Source organism: Podarcis gaigeae (assembly GCF_964106915.1).
Source record: "Podarcis gaigeae genome assembly, chromosome: 6".
Lineage (NCBI taxonomy): Eukaryota > Metazoa > Chordata > Lepidosauria > Squamata > Lacertidae > Podarcis > Podarcis gaigeae.
The window spans coordinates 26,034,187-26,061,989 of record NC_139682.1 but is presented as its reverse complement, the minus strand read 5'-3'; the positions used below and the strand labels follow the sequence as shown (position 1 = coordinate 26,061,989).

General features: G+C 41.5%; 1 protein-coding gene across 17 annotated transcripts in view; it reads right to left on the bottom strand.

Annotated features, from left to right (window-relative positions):
- The window catches only part of PTPRT (protein tyrosine phosphatase receptor type T), a 605,850-nt gene that overhangs the window by 450,402 nt on the left and 127,645 nt on the right, over positions 1-27,803 (bottom strand). The window lies entirely within an intron of this gene.

Below are 27,803 nucleotides of genomic sequence, written 5' to 3'. Positions count from 1 at the left end.
CAAAGTGGAACCATCTGCGGAAATAATAGGAAAGTTTTGCACATCTCCAGATAGTTCCCTGTGTGATCTTGCCTGCAGTCTTCATTTCCCTGCAAAATTTAATTCAGCACTGAGACTGCACGTCTCTTCCCACGGTACAGAAAAGCATATCCTCCCATGTATAACTTCATATTCAAGACCACGTTAGGCCAGCAAAAATTGAAACACCTTTCAAAAAGTGTGATCTAATGTGTAGCGAAAATCCAATTATAAGTACTTTATTCCCAGGACAGGAATGTATGGTGTAATACTGTAGTTTCAGATGCAAGTTCGTGGATCATTAGGAGTTACAGAAGATGAAAAGTTCACATACCCTCTCCTTCCAATTTACTGATGTTGTGAAATGTCAAGCTGCAGGGTTTTTTATTTTTTATTTTAATGCACATAACCCAAAGCGTATTCTATCACCATGAGAGCTCAGGTTTCTAAAAATAGGACAGTTGAAAGGTAACACATACAAGTATAGTTAACCTATGTCAAGATTTCCCCCTTAAGGGTATTAGATTAAATATAATTTAATTCAAGAATTAATTGCAGCTTCTGGCTTTGTGGACTTGTATTCATGACAGGTGTCAAATTTGCGCCATCTTTTAATTACCCTAACAACTCTAGTTAATTTACCTCTACCAAGAAGGATATCCAAATTTATTAAGACACCTGGAGTGAAACACATCTCTTCTGTTAACATACTGCTAATCTCCCATTTTAATTCTGCAGAAATCAGGGTGGGCCAAGCCTCATACTTTTAAGCTGCCGTCTCTCAGTGGGGGGAAAGAAGACAAATATTTGAAAAGAGCTAATTGTTCAGAGCAGATATAGTTGGTGATATTTTATGAAAAAATGCAAGCAACTGGTGTCATACAGCATGAAGATAGTTACAGCCCCTAGATAAGGGGTTGGCAAAAAAAATTAGCCGCAGGCTGTTCCACTGTCCCTCAGACCTTGTGGTGGGCCAGAGAAGCGGCACCGGGGGGGGGGAGAGTTGGAAGAAGAGGTGAGGGGGGTAAGTAGTCCTCCTCCCCACCCCCACCCCAGCCCTAGCTGCTGTGCTTTCCTTCCCAGGGGCTGCTGCTGCCACCACCATCACCGCCACAACTGCTTCTCGTGGGTAGGCAGAGTAAGTTTGTCCGCTCCGCTCTCTGGCCCACAGGAGCACCAGGGCGGTGGCAGCAGAGGGAAGATGAGCGGTGCAAAAGGGCTAGCTCCGGAGAGGGGCTGCTTAAAATGGTGCTCAGCCAGCTCAGCCCAGTCCCCTTCCTCCTCTAGGCAGGGTGGGGAGAAGCCAGGAGGAGCGAAGGAGGAGACGCCACCGCAATGTGTGTGAGGGAGAGGGGGGGAATGGAATGGTGCAGAAAAAAATATGGTGCAGCTCGAACGAACAGAATCCCCATGCTGATCCACGGACAGTCCGCGGGCCGCATCCTGAAGGCAATTGGGCCTCATCTGGCCCTCAGACCTTGGTTTGCCAACCCCTGCCCTAGATTATTGCCATCTATCCCTCCCCAGTTCAGTCTCCATTTTGTGGCAGTTGCCTGAGGTCATAAGAGACCACATAGTTTGCTAACATGGTGCTCACACATACCTAAGGCCCCACAGAGGTCTTCCCCTAGACCAGGAGTCCCCCGCCCCCAAGAAGCCTTCCATTATAGCAATAGGAGGAATTTTATTTAGGCCTAATTGTGGCACAGCCACTATCTGAGGGGAATTACTGTTGGGGAGGGAGAGATGCTGATGGTTTTCTTTATTTATATCCTGCCTTTCCCCCAAAACTGGAACTCACAACAAGGAGGGAGCCAGTCTAAGCTTCTCTACGGAAGGAATTCCGAAACCTGGTGGCATGCACTGAGAAGAGGGTGACTTCCTTGGCTAGCTGTGACCCCCCCCCCCCGACAGCCAACAAACATGTCACCGCCACAATTACACTTGAGAGGAATCTTCGATTGCAGCTAATAGAAGGCTCATTTCAGGGCTTATCGATGTGTGTATGGAGTATCTTCCTGGAGATTACAGCTGGATGGTACAAGACATGGGGCAGGGTGCTGGCGAAGTTGCAATTCAGTGGGCACACTGGCATGAGCAATGTGTTGTTTGCGCTGGTGTGCCAGCCCAGCCACAACCTCACTGTCCCGTCCAGGTAAGCAGCAGTGACACCTCTGTCAACAGAGATGGCCCATGCCATTGACCCACCATGTCATCCACTGACAGCTACTACTTTGAGCGTAAGTGACTCTGAGGCCTTGTGCTACATTTAGGATTTTTAAAAAAAAATCTTTTTTTTTATAATAATTTTTATTAAGGTTTTCCAAATTAAAACAAATTAAAACAAATTAAATCCAATTTATAAACTTTTTGCCAATAACCAGGACTTCCCCTCCCTACCCCCTCTTGTGTTCCAAATCTTCCAAATAAGCAATTAAATTCAACAAGTTCTTATCCCCAAATTACACTCATCATCAATAACCCAATTTATCCAAATTCCCATCCCCTAAGATCGATCTATTCCCTTCCACGAGTTCCCCCCTTTCAAGCATGGTACAGATGGAAATAAAATAAATATGAGTAGTGATTTTACAACCTTTGGATTCCAACTTTCCCTCCCCTCTTTCCCCTTTGCGTTTCACCTATCCCTCTACTTCTAATATCTTCCTGGAGTTCCCACATTACACTATGACCCTCAGGTTCTTTGCCAGTCTTTAATTACGAATGTCCAATCATAGAAGGAGTCTATCAAACGAGGGGCCCATTTCTTCTATCCAGGTTTTTATATCCAGGAGTAAAAACTCCAATTTTGTATCCATAAGCTTGTCAAACCTGGATATCCCAAATGTTCCCTCTCCCAGTTCTGTCCAGTTCTTGTGGTTTCCTTGTTCTTGTCAATCATTCTCCTCCTTTTTGTTTCTCTGTTCTTTTTCCAAAAGTTTCTAGTGTCTCTGCAGGGGCTTGTTATTCAGAAGCAAAGCATTGCATCATGTTCCTTTCATTTTCCAACAAATAGTTCCATTGTTTCCTGTAGTGTAAAGACCTCTGTAGACAAAATAAAGTTCCATTCCTGCAGTTTCCCAGGAGATTAAAAGTTCCATTCAACTGTTCAAGTTTCCTGTCAAAAACACATGCAATATCCCTCAGCTCCTCTAGGTGGATTACAGTAGCAAAGTTCCCTTCCAGAATCACATCCACCAGTCCAAATAGTTTGTTAGCCCATATTTGAAACAGTTTATGTTCAATTTATAACAAATGTAACCGGCAAAGTCCTCATAACAAAGTCTCTATTTTAATCTTCCTTTTTGACAGCTCTTTGACAGCTGTCAAAACCTCCATTGCTCTTCTCCAGGCAGTTTCACGAATCGCTCCAGGGATTCCGGGGGGGGGGGGGTTGCTTTTTTAAAACAATTCCACTTTTCTCCTCCAGCTCAATCTTATAATTTTCCCTCGCGAAGTTGCTAATTCGGCGAGATAAGGTTACACTCGATCTTAGTTGTCCAGTCCTTTGTTTTGGCTCTTCTACAATTTAGGGGTGGGCTGACTTCCTTTTTTCCGCCTCCCCCGTTCGCTCCAAATTTTAAAAATTTATCCCTTTTTTTTTAGTCCATATTCCAATTACTCACGGGTTCTTCTTTAGATCCAAATTTTCAATAGAAGAAGTCAGCGCTCTCCGCCGGATGGCATGCGGCTGCGCTCGGCAGGGATAGCAGAGAACTCAAAGCACCACGCTTCTCCCCGGCACCCGATCCGTAGCCTTTAAAAAGGCTCCTTCACGAGTCGGGAGGGCGCTGACGGTGCCAGCCGAGTCTCCATGTCCACGGCCTCCTCTGGCCGTGGTTTTTAAGGGTCCCCGCATCGCCGGTGCGGTAGGACCCAGCCCCTGCCAAGCCGGCTCCCTCCGGAGCTCGGAGGGAGTCCGCCATTCGGCGATGGCGCCGACCCAGAAGTGATTTTTTTTTAAAAAAAAATCAATGAAAACTATTTTCCTGCCTAGATTCTAAGAACACCTAAAATTGCCCAAGGGTAGGGGAGATAATTCACACGGGGTTATGTGTGTTTCCTGTCAAGTATTATCTCACAGGCTTTGTACAAATAGTTTTTTTAAGCTACCTGGCTAAAGGAGGAGGGGAAGAAGGAAAATTAATTGCTCCAGGTACTTGAAATTCTAAGGACATCTTCCCCCCGTGTACAAAAAATTGCTTAAGGCACTGTCTGAAAAAAACACACATTAAAAATGGAAGTGACTCCTTTCTAAAACAAAAGTAGGACAAAATGTCTAGTGTGTCATCCCTTTATAAGACTGTGATTCAAACAACTGTGTGTGTGTTTTTGTGAGGTGTTTGAATTTCTATGTGAAGGGCCTCCACAGTATGGGAAGCGGTAAGTTCTTATGCCAGCACAGTGAAATACAGAAGTACACCACGGGGTGTGAACATAGGAAGGCCGCCGGAGGGAATGTGCCGATGTTAAGAGTGCCTTGGTTCCTGCAATTACCTCCCCGGTAGAGGCCCCCTGGAGTTACTTTATTACTGTAATAAAGCTGTGTAATAATTATGTTGATGAAATCCATTCAAAAAACGAAGCCTAATGTCGAATGCAGTTTTAACGGCAGAGCCTGAGTGACTGGTACATTAAGTCCATCGGTTCCAAACTACTGAAGAACAAAATGAGAGCCGGGTACAATACAAATCAGCCTCACAGATGAAAGGGTTGGGTGGGGAGCCATGAGGTGGCCTGGAGAGGCAATAAGCCTTCCTGGCGGTCAGCTGCTGCCTGACTGCGCATCAAGTGTGCCCTAGGCCTCCTCTAGATTCCTCTCACAAATTCCTCTATTCCATGCATTTCATACACAGCAGGAATAAAGTGAAGAAATGTATTCCTCTCATATAGTTAAGAAAGTGGTGGTTTATTGACCTGAAGATCCTCCTGTCTTTTTTTTCGGGGGGTGGTGCATATGAATATTTTTCTCTTTTCTTACACCTACTTACAATGAGAATCACTGTCCCTTCAATCTTTCAGTTTAACAATGTCCAGAATGTTGGCACCTACTCGGATGTAGCCAGTACTTTTCTTCTATTAAAAAAAATGTTTAGGGGTACTCTGGTTTTAACTCTGCTTCCCCCCAGAAAAAAAGCACTGGATGTAGCTGCCATATTCATATAACTTCAACCCAAAAATAACAGATAAGTCATGGATTTAATGAAAAAACTTGAAGAAAGCTGACTTGACACATACGCATCTTGCTGAGATGAAATTCAGCTTGGCCACAGTTGTCCATTCATTGATAATGTCAAGGTTGGATTACTATTGGAGGAGACTCTTGAGAGTCCCATGGACTGCAAGAAGATCAAAACTATCCATTCTTAAGGAAATCAGCCCTGAGTGCTCACTGGAAGGACAGATCCTGAAGCTGAGGCTCCAAGACTTTGGCCACCTCATGAGAAGAGAAGACTCCCTGGAAAGATTGATGGCACAATCTGATGTTGGGAAAGATTGAGGGCACAAGGAGAAGGGGACGACAGAAGACGAGATGGTTGGACAGTGTTCTCGAAGCTACCAACATGACTTTGATCAAACTGCGGGAGGCAGTGGAAGACAGGAGTGCCTGGGGTGCTCTGGTCCATGGGGTCATGAAGAGTCGGACACAACTAAACAACTAAGCAACTCCGTGTGAGGCTACCCTTGGTGGTTCTGGAAGCTGCAGAACACAGTAGCAAGGTTTCTTGTGGGGGCAAGCCACCACCAGCATCAAAACACCTTGCTTATGGGATCTGCACTGGCTGAGTTCAAGGTTTTTATACTAGCACATAAGACGCTATGCAGCTTAAGACCAAGTTACTTGAGAGACTACCTTATCCCTAATACACTTGATAAGTCACTGTGGTCTGCAAGAGAGCGTCTCCCTGAAGTTTCAAAGATACCAGAAGCTTGATCTGACGCCACTCAAAGCAAGGCTTTCAGTGTGGTGCCTCTGTTCTGTTCAACAGCATACCTGTTGAGATATGACATGCACCCACTATCTGCATTTTCCAGAAACAACTGAAGACATTTTAGTTCCAACAAGCTTTGCCAGCAGCATGAATAGGTCTCTGCCATGGGTGTATACTTTGTGATGTTTTAAACTTTATCTGTTGTTGCTTTGGCATTGTTTTAGACTGCTTTTTAGCTGTTTTATTGCATTCTGTGCACCTTCTTGAGTCATGCGTGTGGAAGATGATTAATTTATATATAGATTAAAAAAAATATTACTGCCAAGGAAAAATGAAAGCACCTATCACAGTTACACAGTTCAATGCATTCCATTGAGCTCCACCCCCTGCAATTATTTTTTATTCAAATTTTTAACATAACAGCATTAAAAGCAAGCTGTAAAAGAGAAACTACAACAAACCATAATGTTATTGTTGCATGGAATAATAACCCTTTTCTCTTGCAGGCAATGCCTAAGGCAAAGTTTGGCCTGATTTACATGTGATATGAGTGAGCCACAGCTAAATCACTACTTGTGTAAGCATGCCATGAAACTCCCATCTTTTAAAAATGGTTTCCCCATATGTACTGGAGCCACATGCAAGCCAGCAGTATTTGGCCCTAGCCACTGAGGTGCTAGCATATTAACAATAAGCCTCTCCTCCAGCAAATGAGGGGAGGGGTTGTGGGCAGGAGCCGAGCTCTGCCTCAAGCAGGGGGCATTAGCCCCCTGCCCACCCACTCACCTGGTTGGCGCACCACACCCATGGGCAAGTGCCCAACCAGGTGCCTTGGAAGGTGCGTGGACTGCAGCTTAACTCGCTTCTGTGCCAGCCACGCGGCCCTCACTTTTCGCCGTCCCGTTGTGAGTCACCCACCTTCCACTTCCTTAGAGCTCAGGGTTTCAGTTTTTCTCTTGGCCTTGCTATGGACCTTAGGTTGGTCGCCCTGGTTGTCCAGGGGGCCTGGTAGGATTTTTTCCATTTGGCATTAGGCTTTGTGGTTTTTTCGCCTACCTCGTAGCAATCGTCACAACTTTTGTGGTATTAGTGGGTAGGTTAGGCATTGGAATAATGTGTTTGTGATGTGTGGAAGGGCTAGGTGTGGCCATCGCCTATGCCTTCAATTTTGGATATTCCGTTAAAGGAATCCAGCGGTTGTGTATTCTGTCCGATGCCTGTGTGGCGGGAGGCCGTGGCACGACCCTCGGTGACATCAGGGGTGAGCTTATAGTAGGATTAGCATCAACAAGCTCCACCTACTGGCGAATAAACCCCACTTTTAGACTCACCCCTCTCCGAGTGGGTGGAGTCAACTGACATGATCCAATGCCTAAGTCAATACCTTTTCACTTGCTGTAATCAATAAAGTTGTGGCCTTTTCTTGCCCATCAACCTTACATCACGTGTCCGTGTGTTTTCATTCCACTACGCGGGGATCGAGTCCTCGAACCACAACATATTATTATGGTGAAGTGATTAAGGTGTTAGACCAGGGCCTGGGAGACCAAGGGTTAAATCCTAGCTCAGCCATGAAAGCCTGCTGACCATCAGCCATTCACTTTCTACTCAGCCTATCCTACCTCACAGGGTTGTTGTGAAGAGCAGGGGTAGAGCTCCTTGGAGGAAAAGTGGAATATGAATTTGATTAATTAAATAATGCAGTTCCAGTATACATAGTAAGAACATTTTTAAATTAGAGGAGAGCATGTTGAATGCTTACACAGCAGTCAAATGTTACTTGTGTTGCAGAAACCAAGGTATTACAACTGAAGAATAAAATCTCTATGAATTCTGATATGACTTGACCTGATCAGGATTTGCCAGACGACAGTACAGACTGTAACCCACTTATCCTCCAGGTTTTGTACTTCTCAAATGTTGCAACATTTTGGCTTTTAAAAAGTATGGAAATACATTTACAAATGTGCATGTTTAGAGAGATCAAAATACTCAAATGTATGTAGACCTAGATGCAGATTTTAAAAACAATTAATAGTAATACTAATAGTAATAATTACTATTAACAGATTAATGCAGAAATGAGGCAGAATAGATTTATTTATCACATTTTGCATTGCATTTATATCCTACTCTTTCTCCAAGGAGTTCAAGGTAATGTACATGGTCCCCCCTCCTAATTTAATCTCCAACAACAACCCTGTGAGGTAGGTTAGGCTGAGAGGCAGTGGCTGGCCCGTATTCACCCAGTAGGCTTCATCGTCGAATGGGGATTTGAACTCTGGTCCCCCAGGTTCTAGTCTTAATTTTGGATGAACACACCAGAAAGTGACAATGACCAAAAAAACACACACACCAATTTACTCAACCCCAATTAATGGTCCCATTCTCCCAAAGTGATTCAATGTAGAGAAAGAACTTAATGGCAGATTCGAAATTTGTCACCATTAAAAAAAAAAAAGTGTATAATGAGATTTTGTATGAAACTGGGGGCTCCTCCTCAAACCAAATATCTGAAATAATAATTCCAAAGAAAGAAAGACGAGTTTTGGGTTCTCATACATTCTTACTCCAGCTGCTACCATGTACTTAAATTGCAGCCATTGGAGTCGTAGACTTAAAGGCACTGCACCCCATAGGAACACTTTTTCATTTATAACCGTGACAAGTCCAATGGACTCAAAACTTATTTCAACCTATTCTTTTCTAGTACTGCTACAAATATTTTGTTGACAGCTTTTCCTGAGGCGGCGGGGGGGGGGGGGGAGGAAATATTGCCAACCTTCTGCTGATGGAAGTTGACTCATTTTTGAAGTGAAGGTCTAACCTTTGATTGTTAGGTGGCATAAGTATATTTCACCCCCTTTCCCTCCCCTCCCCATCTCTTTTTTAATCTCTTTGACATTACAACAAGCAGCAGCAATGCCCAGAGTAGGGAAAGGCAGAACTGTCAACTTTGCTTGCTCTCAGCTTCTCATTCTCAGTTCTCCCCATCAGTTGGCAGTTTTTTTAAAAAAAAATCCTGAAAATCCAGCAACATTTGAGTGTGAATTTCTCCACGCATACTCAAGTTCGTATGGAATTTTGCCTTTTTTCTTTTCTTTCTTTTTTTGCAAACCAATTTTACCTAATGCTATTTTCTCTAATATAATTTACATGCTTTTTTGTGCATCTTACTTGGACCCTGAGTCCTTTTTCCCTATGGAGGGGATGTAGGATAACTAGGAGTAACATTAGCACAGGTAGCCTGGATGAAGACAGATCATTCAGGAGAGAAACAGGTTGTTGGTTTGGTGGAGGATCAACTAGGATGTCAGTCTAGCTTGTACCTCAGCAATGAGTTGCTCAGTATGGGGATGAAGGACAGGGTGAACAAATTATTGACTTCCTGCTTCACCTGATCTCTACTGGGCTTAAAGCTGTAGTACACCTTGGATCTATCAGTCATGATGACACTTCCATACAGTAAAGACCAGGCTAGCGGTTCCCTCTGCTTGCTTGCTGGTGCAGAGAGTAAAGCACCTGATCTCACTTGCTGTAGCCCCTGTCTGAAGTGTCTGAAGTATTTTAGTGTCATAGAGTGGCTCGTGAGAATCTCTTGAGGATGGAGAAGTCCTATAAGTACTGGAGATACCTCAAATGAGAGCCATATAAATCCCTGGTATTATGGATTAACTTGATTCAGAGTGTCATCAGTTTCATTTCATGCATTTACTAAAACATAAAAGAAGTGTCTCTGAACAACTTTTATGACTAACCAAGCTGAGCCGAAGGATCATATATTGCTCCACCCCACCTGGTGAGCCATTTCTGCATAACTGATGGGCTGCATTTGGCTTTGTGGGCCACAAGCTGTCTCACTTGATTTCATGTTTTGCTCCATGAAACTATACCTGCTATACCTGTTTAAAGATCCTTACACAAATGTGTTAATAATCTAGAAATTCCTCTCTACAAACCAGTCTTTCTCCCACTCTTTGATGGTGGGCTAACACTGTTAACAGAATCAGCCACAATATCAACTGTTTTAAATATATCATTATGTAAATTGTAGTTATACATACAGTTTAATACACACACAAGTTATAGACACACAGGCGCAAGCACACACACACACACACACACACACAGAGAGAGAGAGGGGCTTAGTTCAGGCACATTATATTGTTAAAGCTTCCCTTTCCCTCATCTCTGCACAGATGTTCAGTAGGTGATTAGCATTACTGCTCCATCCGTTGATCTGCACAGCTTAGTTACAAAGCACTGCTCACCCCACTTCATTTCCTGCCCCCTCCATAATATTGCCATGAATAAAAGAGGATACATCTTCAAAGGTATAACCTTCAGGGGTGCCAAATCACAATTCAAACAAGTTATCTTGCAAGCCTATTTACTTCCACCAGAGCAAACCCCAGAACTACATGTACACATTTCACAGATAAAAATAGGAACAGGCTTGTAACACTATCATTCTCAGAACAAGGGTTGCTAGGAGGTACAATGTGCAATTTCTGTCAGCTGGGCTTCTAGATTGTCACACTACGACTCTGGAGTCCAAGCTGGAGAGAGGGATGGGTCAAAGCAGTGGGCAGAGAATGCAATGAGCACATTATCTTCCACTTACCACATCTACATGCACTGTGAACACCCTTCCATATGGCCGTTTTGCTGCAGATTATGTATTTTGGGCTTTAGGGAGAAAAGGATATGCATACCTTTGTTCTTTGAGCATTTGATCCACATTTCAAACAACAAATCTACTCAGAACAGAGCTCTTCTTGCGCAGTCATATATGCATCTATTTACAGAGACGTGTCACTGGATCACTGAACTTATACCTAGTGAAACCTGACAACTCAATATTCCCAGTGTAGCCATGAAACCTAAATGCTACTATATGTCATGAGCAGGGCCAGATTTAGGTTTGATGAGGTCCTAAGCTAATGAAGGTAATGGGGCCCTTTGAAGGTAATGAAAGTAATGGGTCCAGCTGTCCTCTGTCAACAACAAATTGTCGCTGGTTTTTTTGTGTTGAATATATGCCATTTGGTAATTTATGGACCTAATAGGTATCTAAAGCCATTTGCACATAACAAAATATGTATATTATTAAAATTGTTGAAGTGAAATTCAATTAAGAAGTATATTTACAGTGGTACCTCAGGTTACATACGCTTCAGGTTACATACGCTTCAGGTTACAGACTCCACTAACCCAGAAACAGTACCTCCAGTTAATAACTTTGCTTCAAGATGAGAACAGAAATCGCACAGCGGCAGTGTGGCAGCAGCAAGAGACCCCATTAGCCAAAGTGGTGCTTCAGGTTAAGAACAGTTTCAGGCTAAGAACGAACCTCCAGAACGAATTAAGTACATAACCAGAGGTACCACTGTATAGTGAAATACAATTGGAAAAAAGTACAGCATATGAATTGTAATGAAAAAATTATTAAGCTTGAACTTAAAATTATTTTTTATTCATAACAAACTTAATAATGCAAACACAGGTTTATTTTATTTGTTTTTTATATTATTTTTGGAAATGTACATCCAGTTTTTTTCCTTTAATTTTTTGGGGGGGCCCCCAAGAGAGAGGGGCCCTAAGCTATAGCTTGTTTAGCTTATATATAAATCCAGCACTGGACATGAGAAGAGGTCCTCTGCAGTTGCAAGAAACAAACATAAATTTCAGGGATACTGGAAGGCAGTAAAGTGAACTAATTGATCTTGTTCTCAAAATATTTGCAATGCCAAATTTCTACTGGGTTCTGGCACTTCAACGCTTTCTGGGTCATTTATTTTCTTTATTTGCAAAACTTTCTGTGTTGCCAACATTAGGAGAAAATATCACGGTGCTCAGCAGCATAAAATCAACCATAAAATAACATTCATAAAACAAGTACAAAATACATGTTAAGCTCCAAGAGTAGCATTCGCTGGCATTAAATATCATTGACATTGCTAAGTGGAGAGGAATCTGTCAAGGCCATCCGGTGGCTTGGGATCTGCTCCATTTAAACTTTTCAATTTGACTCCAGTCTTTCTATTCCACTGGCTAATACTATTTATTCTAGCATTGTTATTAAAACAGCTCTCTTTGGAAGAGAAAAAAAAATCCCAGTCAAAGTAAAAAGCTAATAGGGGTGCCAAAGGATTGCCCTCAAAATAATGAGGTCCTGGAACCTACTTTCCATTGCCACAGTCATTTGTATTTTCTACTGAAGCAGAATCAAAGTCTCTAACTGAAAAAGTTGTAGTCAAGATGTACTTTCTGTGAAGATTTGACCACAACTGACCACAGCTCAACCAAGCCACCTTCCACAGAAATGAACTGCTCAAGCAGTCTTTGATTGATTTATAATAATTTAAAAAACAATAGGATTTCTAATATTGTCCTCATTTCCCTCCTATTCCAGAATGTTTCAGGTATGGAGGCAAACATTCTTCCAAACAGTTTTCAGTTAATCACATTCAGTTACATGTTATTATAACTGTTTCTAGGGAAAGGACTTGCTTATTGTACCATATAGAACAACTGATTGGTTTAAAATTGGGAAAGGAGTCCAACAAGGCTGTAAATTGTCTCCCTGCTTATTTAACTTATATGCAGAATTCATCATGCAAAAGGCTGGACTGGATGAATCCCAAGCCGGAATTAAGATTGCCGGAAGAAATATCAAGAACCTCAGATATGCAGATGACACAACTTTGATGGCAGAAAGTGAGGAGGAATTAAAGAACCTATTAATGAGGATGAAAGAGTAGAGCGCAAAATATGGTCTGAAGCTCAGCATTAAAAAAACAAAGATCATGGCCACTGGTCCCATCACCTCCTGGCAAATAGAAGGGGAAGAAATGGAGGCAGTGAGAGATTTTACTTTCTTGGGCTCCATGATCACTGCAGGTGGTGAAAGCAGTCACAAAATTAAAAGTCGCCTGCTTCTTGGGAGAAAAGCAATGACAAACCTAGACAGCATCTTAAAAAGCAGAGACATCACCTTGCTGACAAAGGTCTGTATAGTTAAAGCTATGGTTTTCCCAGTAGCAATGTATGGAAGTGAGAGCTGGACCATAAAGAAGGTTGATCACCAAAGAATTGATGCTTTTGAATTATGGTGCTGGAGGAGACTCTTGAGAGTCCCATGGGCTGCAAGAAGATCAAACCTATCCATTCTGAAGGAAATCAGCCCTGAGTGCTCACTGGAAGGATAGATCCTGAAGTTGAGGCTCCAATACTTTGGCCACCTCATGAGAAGAGAAGACTCCCTGGAAAAGACCCTGGTGCTGGGAAAGATTGAGGGCACAAGGAGAAGGGGATGACAGAGGACGAGATGGTTGGACAGTGTTCTCGAAGCTACCAGCATGAGTTTGACCAAACTGTTAGAGGCAGTGGAAGACAGGAGTGCCTGGCATGCTCTGATCCATGGGGTCACGAAGAGTCGGACATGACTAAACGACAACAACAAATTGTACCATATGAACAAAAAGCTGACTGTACAGACCATACACCACCCCAGAATGATGTCTGCCATTTATTGCTGGTGCTGTTGTCCTTCTGCAAGGACCACACCCATGGGCTTACCCTATGGTAACTTTGCAGAATTGCATTCATATGTTCCCTTGTCTTGTAACTACTAAGATGCAGCTTGGGCTCTGTTGTACTGAGTATCTTCTGCTGTTTAACACACTCTGGGTTTCTCAGCTTGGTTTTCTAGCTTGGAGGGAAATGGCTTTTATAGTCGCATATATGTGATCATTTGATGCAAAGCCCAAAGGACTCACCCACATCATGTTGCTCATCCAAATGTGATCACAGCACAGCAAGTTTTCCTTTGCCAAAAAGAGAATTGCTTAGGCTCTTGCTTCAAATCTTCAACAACACCAGAGGTGGAATATTACAGAACCCCTAAGGCAGGCAAGACCAGTAGGCAGGATACCCAGGACTGATAAAAAGTTCAGTGAAACTCTGTCTTGGCAAGTAAGTTGCTTGTGTTATCTTCTGCAAGGCAAGGCTGGGCTGGGCTAAGAAATCTAGACCAAAAACAACAACTGCCCTCTCCTATCCCATGCTCTTGTTCATACCAGGGATGTGCAGAACACCCTGAGAAGAGCCACCCTGACATTCTTCTTGCTTCCCTTGAAATTTCTTCAGATGTTTAATCTTGCAAGGAATGCTCCTATTCACTTCAGATGAAATTTAAGAGGCACGTTGGGACCCTTAGTCACATTGAGCTGTGGACTTAAAAAACAACAACAGCCCAACTTGGATTACACAAGGACAAAACACAAACACTGCATTTCTAGATGCCACAAACCTCATCTATTGCAGTCGCTGAAACACCATGGGAGCCAAATGTCATAGGAACATTGCAAAAAGTCAGGCCATTGGTTGACCTTGCTCAGAACTGCTTAGCAGCAGATCTCTGAGGTTTCAGGGAGCAATCTCTTCCAACCCTATGTGGAGACTGTACCCAAGACATATGTTCTACCAATGAGCTGTCGCTCCTTCCCCAAAGGAAAAGGATGCAGAGACTTCTTGCTGGATATCCAGCACACAGCTTCAAGATCTGGGATAACAGAGTGATTAATTTTCAGCAGAGGAGCATTATTCTCACAAATGAATGAGCCACATGTACACTTGTAATGAATTTCCTGCTTCAGTCCTCAGAGCATTCACTTACTCACCGTTTTGCTCCTCTTTCCATCTCACCCCACCACAGTTCAAAACATCTGTTACTTCATTTGTATAGAACTTAAATATCCATAGATCCTTGAGTTTTAATTACCAGAGGCCTGATAAAATTTTTAAACTAGCAGCTGTTGCCATCAAGATGGCTCCAGGGACATCTTCCATGTAATAACAGGAAGAGAAGAAACAGAATGACAGTAAAACGTTCATTGGGACAATGGCGGCTGCCAAGTAAGCACACTGAAAAGCCACAGAGCACCTGCAGCTCCAAACTTTAGTCAGAAAGAAACAGGGATCTTGGATATTGGGGGGGGGGGGGAGGAAATTGAACCAACAACACGAATTGAACTCTTACCAAAATGTGTGCTGGCTGGAACAGTGAAAGATGCCTACTGCACTAGGATCACTTTGGGGGAAATTCTGGATAATTCAGATGTCCAACATTTCATGTAAAGCTTGAATAAGAATTTTAGAAGCCTCCCCACTTTCAGAAAAGCCACATTCGTTAGTTCATTCATTCATTAGAATTTATGTACCACTGTTAGTAATGGAAAAAAACCTCAAAACAGTTTACATGTAGGTTGTATATATGCTGAAACAGATATATGGGCATTCGTTACACATGTAGTTTACCTCTGGATTTCCCACACAGAACTAATATCCATATAGGCATTTTTTTTTTTTGCATACGAAATTGTCCATAGGTACTGACTGCACCCTTGTGTTAACTGGAGCAAAGACTAGATATACATCCCATAAACTAATGAAAGCTGCAGCAGCTATTTAATTGGGAAGTAATTTCCTTTTCTTTAAGACTATTTCTTATACCTCTCCGGAGGTGTTTCTAAATTGCACAGCAACATAATCTGATGCACTCCAAGCATGAGATTTGGTTTCTTTGGGTCTTCCTGCAGGCAAATTTGTGCGGCTTCCCACTAACTGCCCAATGGAAGTCATACATGCTATGTGACACTTCTAAGCATTCTGACTTTAAAATACAAGAGACTGCAAAACAGTTGAAAGGTGTCTGTGGGTGCAAGGAGGCCAGTAATGAACCAGGATACATGTATGCTGATGTCATGTAGCCCTACTTCTCCATAACATCTGAACCAGGAAAGGCTGAGAAAGCTTTGGACTGGATGCAGTGGTAGGCTGAATGAGGGCCAATAAACTGTGTTTGAATCCTGGGAAGATGGAGGCTCTTTGAGTAGATGGTTCCCATGTTTAGGAGATGGGCAAATTACTTGCTCTGGATGGGGTTGCAAACAGGAGCAAGTGCATAGTTTGGGGATATTAATACATTTTGGGGGGTATTCATGGATATGTCACCAGTGGCCCAGCTGTTCTCTGTGGCTAGGAGTGCCCTTGACCAGTTTTGTCTGGTTTGCAAAATATGGCCCTTCCTGGACAAAGACAGCCTGGTCACTCTATTCCATGCAGCGGGAACCTTGGGTCTAGATTACCGTAATGTGCTCTACGTGAGGCGGTCTATGGGTGTTGTTCAGAAGCTCCAGCTGGTACAGGATGCTGCATCCAGATTGCTGGTGGGAGCTTCTGGTCGAAAGCATGTGACAGCTGAAGTGTAGGTGGGTTCCCACCAGGCAAGACACCGTGGTAACAGCAAGAACCTTTATTGATAATTCTGGATAACAGGGGCAAAGCAACTGCTTATATACATTTCTGAAGGCGTGGGCCACTCCCAACGTGATTGGCTGTCTAAACTTCCAATCTGCAAATCATGACTCAGAGTTTAAGGGCCAATGGCAGAGGCCCAAATCGTGAAATGTCCTGTGATTGGATATCATGTATCAAATCAGAACACAGGAGCTCAGAATCCTTAGCCCAGACTCAAGCTCAGGCAAACACAGACCACTGAATACATAACAACACCATTGTTAAAACAGCTGCACTGGCTGCCCATCTGCTACCAAGTGAGGTTCAAGCTTCTTCTATTGATTTACAAAGCCCTGAACAATTTGGGTCCAGGGTACTTCAGGGATTGCCAGAACCCTTATATTCCAGCTTGATCTCTGAGATCATCTGCAAAAGCATCTTTAGTTGTTCCCCGAGTTGGCAATGCTTCATTGGCAACGAGAAATCAAGCCTTTAGTATCATCAGCCCAGTCCTGTGGAACACCCTGCCAACAGAGAGACAATGAGCATCTTCTGTGCCGACTTTTAAACGCCTGCTGTAAACTTTTTAAATGTTTTTATATTGTTGTATACCACTGATATATATCTTTATGGTACAGCAATAGAAAAAATATATTCAAATAAATAAATAGGGATGGAGAAATCAGCCTATTTCTGCTTGACAACAGTTTTGCGCAGCTTTTCCATAAGTCTGTTCCATCCCATTTTCCACATTAATCAGAATTTTTAAAAGTATCATATGAAAATTCATGCTCTAAGTATTTACTTAAATGCATAGTTTAATCACATAATACATATTTAGATATGTAAATACATATTTAGATACGTATCACAGTATGCACATTACTACATGTATTTTATCCTAAAATATGCATTTTTAATGCATTATCATTTGAGCTGAAAACTATAATGCAATACCTAAAAGGTAGAAACCTGAAAGGTAATTATATTACAACCCATGTATTAAGTATGAATTAGGTCAGATGGCTGTGAATCATTGGTTTCCCCTCCAGTTCAGCTCTAGCTGTTTGGGAGTGCAAAAAAAGAATAGGCATTAGTCTCAGGGAAAAAAATGAAAGAAGCTTCCAGGTGCATAAGACTTTTTTTAAAAAAAATATTGAGCCCAACTTGTTTCAAATACAATTCTTCCTCAGAGGCACTCTTGAGCAAACAATTTCAACCTTTGCAAATTAATTGCTGCCACTGTTGCAACTTAATTGCAGCAGTGTACAGACACTGGTTTGAAAACAGTACCTCAAGAGCACTCATGAGGAACAATTCTGTCTGTAATATGTTGGAGTTCAATGGAATATTGGGCTCCTGAAAGTCTCCTTCCTTCCTTCCTTCCTTCCTTCCTTCCTTCCTTCCTTCCTTCCTTCTCCTTGCTTGGAAAATGCAGTCCAAATTGGGTGGCAAACTCAATCTAAACCTAACTGCTAACCCCAGAATAATAGCAGACACACACCTTGAGTTGAAAAGAACTTTGAAGTCACTACATGTGTTAGAACGCAACTCTTACAAGGCTGGGTGTCAATCTTTATTTTATATAGTTTATTTATTTATTAAATTTATATACTGCCCTTCATCTGAGGATCACAAATAAGTTTAGAATATAATTTAATTCAAAACGTTAATAATCTGAAACTTAAAAAGATAGCTGTCTCACAATTCACTGGCTTTAAATTCTATTGGAAGGTTATGCATTTGACGCTGGTATCACATGAAAGCTTTCTTTCTCTGCTAGTATGGTTGGAGGGAAGAGGTAGCCAGAAGGGAAAGTCATAGACTGCTCTGTTTGAACATAGCCAACTAAAAAGGTACCCACCCTTTCAATGTGCAATTAGCGGTCGAAGCAACTTCAAGCAATTTAGGCAGACAGCACAGTGGCCTCTAATGGCTGATGCGAAAACAAATGGTCAGATTAGGCAAACATCCAGTGCTGTCCATTATTTTAGCCATGTTAAGCAGTACAATTATGGTACTAAAAGGCTCTTACCATTTATGTCTCAGCTTTTCCAAAGCATATTTCAATTTCTAAAATATCCAAGATGCTTCCTTAGAGACCAATGCAGGTTTTGTGGCATAGGTTTGAGTAGACTACTACTTCGTGAAATGCATTAATTGGATTGTAATATAACTGCAAGTTAAACAGAGAATGTGGACAAATTGACATCATTGACAGAATATTTTACTCAATCCATCCATCTACATAATGTCTGAATAATGTCAGGGACTATGCAGCCTTCTAATAAAACTACATTTTAAAACTATTCCATGCACGGTAGCATTCTGGATGGAAATAAAGAATCTGGGGAGGGTTGCACACATATATGCCAATGTTTAGCATTCAGTTGTGAACATCCCATGATATAGCTACAAATTTGGCCACTGCAAATGCCCAAATAGCTGGTAGCTTATGAGATGCATATATGCAGATGGATGAGCCATTGACTATTATGATAAAAGGGTTATGTTCAGGTGCAACCACTGCAGAAGCAAGCAGACACCAGGATCAGCTGCAGGATTTGGTTACCTGAGCTATGTATATAATTCTGGAGTAGCCAATTCAGTTTCCTGCAGAAGTCATTGGACCACAACTCCCATTAGTCCCTGCCAGCATGTCCAGTGTTTAGAGACAGTGGGCATTGCAGTCCAACATCATTTGGAGGACACCATGTTGCCAATGCCTAATCTATTGTATCTATCCAAAATTGTTGCTTCTCTGTAAAAACCTACTTCCTCTTTGGTTCTACTTGGTATATGGTTTTCCAAAACAATTGTACAAAACCATGTATTTGTGTAGACAAGGTAAATCAATAGATCTGTTGGACATGTGCTGCTGATGGGTATGAAAAGTGTCAGTGGTCAGAAGAACAGAGTACAAATCAAGAGTATAACAGTGAGATGACACCATTTTTGGTGAGTGAGTCAAACTCAGCAGGTGAGGTTCCATGAACCTGCATTACCTGAGGGAACTGCTGCTAGGAGACTGCTTAATCTCCTGCCCCTGGTTTCTGGGTAGTTAGAGATCTGAAAAAGACTTGCAAAATATTCTCCACTGGAATGAAACAAGACTCTCCTTAACTTCCTTCCCCAGTCACAAGAGAAGACTAACAGAATATTCACTATGTCAGAAAATAATCATTTAGCATTTTTACCAATATAAGCAAAATTTACATCTCATTATTCTAAAAGAGATAGAACAAAAAAAGCCATTGTTCATAATTACAGATTCGCTTTAGCAACTCGTGCCTCTCTCTCACTCTGCTACAATGATTTCACTTCCCACTGTACAGAGATTAAAAGTACATTGTGTACCAGGGGAGACAAATGAACAGAGTTTAAGACCTTTTGTGGGAGGAGGTTTCCCAAACTAGCTGTTCATCATTCTCATGGACAGCAGACACTTGAACTGTCATTTGAAAAACTTCAAGGCCGTGTCACTTTCTTCTACCTGCACAAGAGAGGGTTGCCCAAGCAGAAGGTCAAAAGGTGCACAGCTATCCTGATGGTACAAAAAAAGTTGGAGAAGGAAATAGCTTAAAACATAAGAGTAGGCAGTCTCCACCTTCAGTTGTTTTAAAAGCCAGTTAACTCTAACTTCTGCACTCCACTTTTTTAGGTCCCATGTGTCACTTTTTGCATATTCTGTTTGACTTGTAGCTCTGCAGACAACATCCATCCATCAGGATTCAAAATTTGTTGAACCAAGATCCCATGATAGAAGGATTAAAACCCCTATGGATTACTTCAGGTTCTGTTATACTAATTTAATTTAAATTACTTTTAAAAACTGTATTAATTTATAATTAAATGGGAATTACTTCAAATATCTGTCCCATGATTATGCTGAAGTGAGTAGTTACAGCTTCTGCCGATATCAGCGGGTGGGGGAATCACAAAGGAGAAGTATACATGAATAGCCAACAGTTTCAGGGAGAAGCTCAGGTGGTCCAAAGCTCAGAATGAACTCAGGCTTGTAAGAGAGGTTTAAAATAAATTTTAAAAGATTTCTTCAGTTATGTTCGAAGCAAGTGAAAGGACAAGCAAGTAGTAGGACCTCTGCATGCAGAACTGACACAGAGAAGGTGGAACACCCAAAAGGAAAGCAGTGGCCAACCTGGTTATAACCAGATAAATGATGCAAGGAGCTGTAGGTCAGGACAGGAAAACAGGTGGTAAGGAACACCTAGCTGCTTTGAACAAATTCAGATCTCCAGGGCCTGATGAGCTTCACCCATAGTTACCAAAGAGGCTTATGGGTGTAATCTCAGAGCCTCTGTCTATAATCTTTGAGAATTCTTGCAGAAAGGGTAATGTCTCTAAGGACTGGAGGTGAGCAAACATTGTCTCCATCTTCAAAAAGGTGGGGGGAGAAGACACAGGTAACTATTGACCAGCCAGTTTGACATCAATACTGGGCAAGGTCCTAGAACAGGCAATTAAAGAGTCAGTCCGTGAGCACTTAGAAAAGTCATTCATATGAATCTTCTTTTTTTATGGAGTTACAAGCTTGGTGAATCAGGGGGATGCCATGGACATAGCCAATCTTAGTCCCAGTAAGGCTTTTGACAAAGTCCCCCATGTTATTCTTGCAAAAAATGTGGTCTGAAGGAGATTATGGAAATGAACCCAAACAGTGCTCACGAATGGCTACTCATCATCCTGGTAAAAAGTGACAAGTGGGTTGCCACAGGATTCTGTTGTGGGCCTGTTGTTGTTCAACATCTTATAAACAACTCTGATGAAGGAATTGAGGGGGAAAGCATCAATTTTGGAAACAACACCAAACTGGGAGGGGTAGCTAATACCACAGATGCCAGAATCAGGATTTAATACAACCTTAAAAGATTGGAGAACTGGGCCCAAACTAAACGAATAAATTTCAACAGGGACAAATGTAGGGTTTTATACTTAGGCGGAAAGAACCAGCTGCATAAATATAAGATGAGGGGAAACTGGCTTGCCAGTAGTAGATGTGAAAAGAGTGTAGAGGTCTTAGTAGATCACAAACTTAACATGTGTCAACAGTGTGATGCAGCAGCAAAAAAAGCAAATCCTATTCTAAGCTGTATTAACAAAAGTATAGTGTCCCAATCAAGGGAAGTAATAGTACCAAAATATTCTACCTTGGTCAGACCATACCTGGAGTCCTGGGTCCAGTTCTGAGTGCCACAATTTAAGAAGGAAGTTGTCAAGTTGGAATGTGTGCCAAGGAGGGCAACCAAGAAGATAAGAAGTGACTGAGAGGATATACAAAAGCTATTTTCAAATTTCTAAAGGGTTGTCGCATGGAAGATGGAGCAAGCTTGTTTTCTCCTGTTCTGGAGGGTAGAACCTGGACCAATGGATTCAAGTTAGAAGAAAGGAGATTCCCAGTAAACACCAGCAAGAACTTTCTGACAGTAAGAGAGATATTTGACAGTGGAACCGTCTCCCTCATGAGGTTGTGGACTCTCCTTCCTTGGAGGTTTTTCAGCAGAAGTTAGGTGGCCATCTGTCATGGATGCTTTAGCTGAAATTCCCGCATCCAGTCCAGGCAGGTTGGACTGGATGACCCTCGGGGTTTCTTCCAATTATACAATTCTATGATAATTTTCACATTAAAGTTGAGGGGACCGGTTTAACATTGGATGTGCCATGCCATTTCTAAACAAACAAACAAACAAACAAATATTCATCTCCTGTTTAATCCAGAGTTCTATGTATTCTTTTTAAATGCTAACTGCAGAGAAATGAGAGAAGATCGCTTTGTTTCACAGCCAAAAACAACAGGAATCAGCACGGAACACTGCAATTTATCCACCACTAAGGAAGTCATAGGCCATTGCAATATGCTAAGGTATAGGAGTACCATTAATGCATTGCCAGAAGCCAACATTCATCTAACAAAATTTAAGGGAGCTTACACGCTCACCTTCATTAACCTATTACCACAGTGAGGATGAAGATCACTCCAAATTGTTCTCCTAACATCTCTGTTTTCAGCACTGGCAGGCAATTCTCTTCATTTTCTATCCAAACCACAGAGTTTTATGTTTCATTTATCAGACTGAACTCTCTCTTTCCCCTTTCTCTCTCATGCATACACCCAAGCCACAGAGTAAAACATCTTAGTCCTTTGCCAGCTCCAAGGTTCTAAACTATGTAGGAGGTTGTTTAATTAAATCCCGTGATGTTCCATCCATCTTTTCACTCTGCATGCACAGTTGGAGATAAAGCTAAGGAGGACCAAATATAAAATATGCATATTATTATTATTATTATTATTTCCTTTAGAATTTGCAAATTCTTTCCCCTATTTATTATTATTATTAAGTAATGTGCACCCCACCACCGATACCATTCCATTGTAACTATCCAACCTCCCAAAATTTCAACACCTCTTGCGATGGTTTGACCCCTTTCCATTTTAACAGTAAAAATATGTATATTAAATACATCTACATATACGTGCTCTTATAGGCATCTCACTGAATGTATGTATGCCAGACGAGTGGCACATACATCATATGAGCAGGGTGAGCAATGAATCCTGATCTCCCTCCTCACCTTCTTCACACATTCAGTATATATATAGATAAGATAGGATGCATCATATATATTAATTAGCATACTGTACTGTGCTACTGTACTCGAAGCTACCAACATGACTTTGACCAAACTGTGGGAGGCAGTGGAAGACAGGAGTGCCTGGCCCATGAGGTCACGAAGAGTCGGACATGAATAAATGACTAAACAACAACAACTGTGCTACTATAGTTATCGTCAGGGCTGGCCCAATTCATTTTGCTGCCTGAGGAAACAGACAAGATGATGCTCCTCCCATTCCATGTATAGTACCTCAGCTGACTGGTAGCTGAACAATGGCGATGAGGCAGCAGCTTCCACCACAGCTAAAGGCAGCAGGTTTGCCTAAAGGATAGACACAAGAACTATGATCCAACACCACTGCCCCCACACTCTGCTGCCTCACTTTGTCTAATGGTAGGGCCTGCCCTGGTGATGAATGTATATTTAAGGGGTTCAGACAAATTCATGTCTAATGAACAGCTGATAGAAATAATTATATGAAATCTCCCTATTAAGAGACATTGCACTAAATACCAGTTGCTGGAGGGGGCAACAGTGAGAAAAGATGACCAATACTGGAAACAGGACATTGGTGTTGAGGAACCTTTGACTGACATAGGAGCCCACTTTATTACATATTTCTCAGGACTACAATGTTGGGTGAAAAATCTTTGTAGACTGCAGTGAATGCTTCCACTGCCCTCTCCCCACTTCCCTCTAGGATACTCTATCTGCCTTTAAATCTTTGGTTTCCATAGAAACAGAAGCACTGTAATAAAGTGAGGACAAAAATATTGTATTCTGTCAACGTAGATTGTTTTTGTAGAGACAGGTGGCTGTTTGTATGAGGGCACACACCCTGGGCTCTGTGTTACTTACTCATTCCTGACTTCAGCGCCTGCCCTGTCAGTTCCATCTACTATTTATGAGAAGTGCAATCCCAGAATCTTCTTATCCTGCCTGGTTTCCCTTTGTTCTTTCTGAGAAGGGAATATGAACCTTATCCCCCTGCGTAACACTCAGTGAATATGCCAAGATCAATCAAGGATATATTTTTTGCTACACAAGTGTAGAGTCCTAGAGATCATCTGTCCTCAAAAAACAGAAATAAAATATCAAACTCCACAATCGCTGCCATGAGTTATTCCTGTGGGCTTCAGTTACTCACACTTCCCATCCGTCAACAAGAAGCAGTAGGTGAAATATTATGAGAAGCTTATTAAATAATTGGCAAAACATCAGTCATTGTTTCTTATTAAATTTTCCTTAAGGCATTTATATACCCTGCTGCCCAATGACCGCAGAGGTGGAGGGGTGCACAACCTGCTTCTGCCACCAGCCAGGACATAAAGGGCCACAGGGTGGGGTGGGTGGGCTGTGTTTCTTGCTTTCCAGAAAAAACATCATGACAAGAGGAAGATCGTTCTGGCTCCCTCCATTGACTAGATGAGAACAGGTATAGAGGAGGAAAATCATTTTGGTTCACATTTGAAGGCGAAACTACTGAATTTGCACTTTCAGAAACAATATGAGAAATGAAACACAGTCATACTTCAAAATTCACACTTCTCCAAATTTGAAAGTGCAGTTCTCCAGCCAAGTAATGCGTACAAAAAGTCATATATTAGAGTAAAGTGTGCATGTAAATGCATATATTTCTCAAAATAGCATACAAAAATGCATTATACAAGGGCTAAATGCGTTGCAAAAATGTAAACATTAAGTAACATTGCATACAAATGTGTATATTAGGAGAGATTTGCATTAAGATGCTGATGAGGACCTTAGAAAAAATTACAAATGAATATGGAAATGTGGAGAACCCAACATATGACAAAAAAAATAGAAACTTAAATTGCCAGATTCAGCCATCCACAAAGAAGCAGCACATCCAATCAGTTTGCTTCCACACTCCCTGTGATTACATGCTCTGATGATGCGTCTCAAAATTAGACAGATATTCCATCAATCATTCCAGATTTGTTCATTTTTAGGGTTTGCAAAGAAGTAGGGTACTAGCCCTTTCAGAAAATCAATGTTACATGTGTCATTGTGCATCTTTCACAAATTCATACTGACTGATGATTAAAAGAAGGATTTCCTGCTTTCCCCCAGTCAATAGAAAATCACACATCCAAAGAATTGGAAGAGACCACAAGGGGCATCTAGCACAACCCTCTGCAATGCAGGAATCTTTTGCCCAATGTGGGGATCAAACCCACAACCCTGAGATTAAAAGTCTCATGCTCTACAACTGAGCTATCTCTTTGTTATGCAACAGATGGGCATGGGCCTTTTTTCTTCCATTGCTTTCCTTCTCTTTGGCAAGTATCTCACAGTTCTTGGAGTGGGCAGGATGATTGTTAATACATCACTCTGAAGCCAACAGTAGATTGTTATCCTTGGAGATCTTTAAAAAACACGAGCCGTATGAAGGGCAAATCAATAATGACAAAAGTGGAAAGAGAAAGGCATGTAACTGAAAATGAAAACAATAAAGTTCCTGAAAATTGAATGAAAACTTCCAGGAACAGTTTGGAGTTGAAGCTAGGTATAGCATCTGCAATGACTTACTTTATTAACAAACTCAGATTCTAGCTGAGCTTTTTCTCCAGAGCTAAAATTCCCCCAACCACAAGATCTTGGTGTTTGTGTGGTTAAAAGAGTGTGTGTTTTCTCCTATGAGAAACTCCTCTTTCAAAAGCTGGAACAAAGAGGAGGGGAGCGCAAGCCAGCCAAAATCAAGCATTTTAAGCCTTACAAAGGCAGAGAACTTGGTGTACAGAACTGAATGCAGGACGACAATAAAGCATAGAATACAAAGGCAAATTACTAAACAAGACTGTCACACTGTAAAGTTTTAGATCAGGGAATAAATTATGTGGATTAATACTAACAAAATTCCCTGATCCCCTGCACCACCCCAATCAACTGCCACTGCAAAAAGATACCAGCAATATACATGTATTGTTCATTCAGATATAAATATATAGGTCATGTCATTCTGCAATATATTCCAACTAACAGAGGGTCAGGTCCCTATGAATACAGCAGAATGGGCAATATCATTGGGCACCAGAGACAGCCTTTTATGGCCTGCAAGTTGTGTACATTTTCCTTTAAAAGCCATAGTGAGTGGGAAACTGAAGAATGTTCATCTTGGTTCCTCTTTACTAACCACACTACTATCAGACTGACAGAAGAAGCTTCCCCAGGAGAATTTTATACCACACATGCTGTGAACTTTAGTTCCACAGATGCTGCTGTTTCCTGATAGGAAGTCTGACTTGTGAGAACTCAGACAAATTGTTGTGCTAAAAAGCAAGAGTCTGAACAGAGGACCTGTGTCAGCTAAACTGCACTGTGCAACCCTGTCTACCTCTTGACTGGCATGAATATAAGCTTGGGATTTAAAAAATGGCAGGACCTTGGATCAGCAACTGTGCAGACTTTTAACATTAGTAATTTGCTTCAAACACTACAAACACAGAGGCTGTGCACAGTTTAGCATTGTCGATAGAGATCTGATTACCAACTTACAAAACAAGTAATTGTTCCCAGACCCTGGGCACTTTTAATTTTACACACCATTTAGTGCATCCAGCACCACTGATATCAGTAAATTTCTGCACTTGTGGTCGCAGAATTTCTGCCAAAGAGCAGAACTTCTTTTCATTATGCATGCCAGTGTTGACTTGGTGTTGCAAACAACAAGTCACTAGTCTTATTTGCATATTGAGGAATGACTTCTGTTTTCACTATGATTGCTAAATAGTTTTGCTAATGATATGGGCACTTCCCTGATTTCTACTACATTTTTTTGTAGTGAATTCTGAACTCTACTCAATTCTGCACACACACAATATAATTCTATGGCACCGCAGATCTAGAATTGTAATAGAGGTGTCTAGAGTCTCTTATTCTTTTAGATTGCTACTGGCAGTATAACCAAAACATAGTGACATCACATGGATTAGTGATGCTTTAAGTTAGAAACCTATGTTTAAAGAATGTAATTTATCTCCATTTTATGATCTCTGCTTTCTAAATGCTTCACACACTTCAATGCATTTATTTCCCTTTATCTTTCGTTACTTTCATTTTACAGATAGCAAACTGAGATTCTAGGAGAATTATCATTTGATATGGAAAAATGATACAGTGGTACCTCGCAAGACGAATGCCTCGTAAGACGAAAAACTCGCAAGACGAAAGAGTTTTTCGTTTTTTGAGTTGCTTCGCAAGACGAATTTCCCTATGGGCTTGCTTTGCAAGACGAAAACGTCTTGCAAGTTTGTTTCCTTTTTTGAGCCTTTTTTGAGGTTTTTGAAGACTTTGGTGATTTTAGAGGGTTTTCCAAAACTTCTTTTGCAGCCATTTGGTAAGTTAAACTTTTAAAACTTTTTTTTTGGGGGGGTTGATTTTGGGTTGGAATCCGTGCTTCGGAAGATGGAAAACTCGCAAGACGAAAAAACTCGCAGAACGAATTAATTTCGTCTTGCGAGGTACCACTGTATCCATAAGAATTTGCACTCAAATATTTGGAAGCAAGAAATGATAAACCGGCCATTTTAATGTTAGTAGATGCAGAAAAAGCCTTTGATAACATCTCTTGGTCCATCATGAAAAGACTAATTAACTAATTAACTTAATGGGGTTTGGAGAATTTTGGGAATTTTGGGACTTAATATATAAAGTGTTCAAAAAGATGTTTAAAATCTCCTTTGGAAAACACCCCGAAGCCTTTCTGCTGGGTATAACAGGTATGGATATTCCCCAAAATATGAGGAAGATCTTCCTATATGCAACAGTGGCAGCAAAAATCTTAGCAACCAAAAATTGGAAAGGAGATTCCATTCCAGCATGGTGTAGTGGTTAAGAGCTGTGGACTCACAATCTGGTGAACTGGGTTCGGGTCTCCGCTCCTCCACATGCAGT